This window comes from Chinchilla lanigera, unplaced genomic scaffold, assembly GCF_000276665.1.
Source record: "Chinchilla lanigera isolate Chin_1 unplaced genomic scaffold, ChiLan1.0 scaffold00144, whole genome shotgun sequence".
NCBI classification, from domain to species: domain Eukaryota; kingdom Metazoa; phylum Chordata; class Mammalia; order Rodentia; family Chinchillidae; genus Chinchilla; species Chinchilla lanigera.
Genome location: NW_004955545.1, coordinates 2681160 through 2682262, shown reverse-complemented (window position 1 = coordinate 2682262; position 1103 = coordinate 2681160).

The window sequence follows — 1103 nt, the reverse complement described above, 5'->3', positions numbered from 1 at the left end:
CTCGCGCCGTCCGAGCGGCTGGATTGACTGTGCGCCTTCCGGAAGCGGCCGGGAGGCTGGCGGTGCGCGCGGGCTTCTGTGGTTCCGGAGCTCTCGGCCGCGCGCTGCGGGCTTTCGAGCGCCCTTCCGTCTTGGCGTGGACTGGGCGGCGGCGCCCTCTGTCACAGCTGGATCCCATCCCTGCCCCAGAGCATGGACGGATGGCTGCGTTTCAGATGAACCCAAGTGCTTTGCTCCCAAAGCGCTTGGTAATCTTTATTCACGGTTTTATAGTTGTTTAGGGACCCGGATGAGGGACTGCGGGCGGAGCTCAGCTCGATACCCAGCAAGTGAAACAAGGAAGCGCCTGGGCTCCTGCCCCACCTTTCCCTGACCTGGGCCCTCCTGGTGCCAGTCTTTCGCCATACACGAGGAACGGGCGTGCACACTTCACAGGGCCAGTCCTGGCAGGAGGGCCGGGTCCGCCTGCTGCATATGTTAGGCCGGCGTGCTTATTGACACTAAGGAATTCAGGGCCCTTGGCTCCATGACATCAGTTTCCCTACCTCTCTCTTTGCCATAATATTATACTGTACTTCCCTACCATAAACCCTGAATAGCCGGGCTGGTGGCGCACGCCTGTAATCCCAGCGCTCGGGAGGCTGAGGCAAAAGGATCACAGTGAGTTCAAGGCCAGCCTGGGCTACATAGCTAGACTCTGTCTCAGAAACGAAAGCAAACACCCAACTTTAAATAGGTTATGTAAGCTATGGTTAAATATGTAATCGAAACCAGAGGTCTAAAGTCACAGTAATATTTCCTTAGAAATTTTAAGGGCCGGGCATGTAGCTCAGCGGCACAGCGCCTTGCTTGGCAAGCACAAGGTCCTGAGTTCGATTCCCGGTACCAAAAAAAAAAAAACTTTGAGAAGATTAATATCCAAGTTTCCCCCACCCCCAGTACAGGGGCTGAACCCAGGCAATCCCCATGCTAGGCAAAAACTCTACTACCACTGAGGTGCATCCCAGCCTTTTATATTTTGTTTTGAGATAATTTCTCACTAAATTACTAAGGATAGCCTCAGCCTCTGGAGTATTACTGATTGTGTTCTGTCTGTGATACTT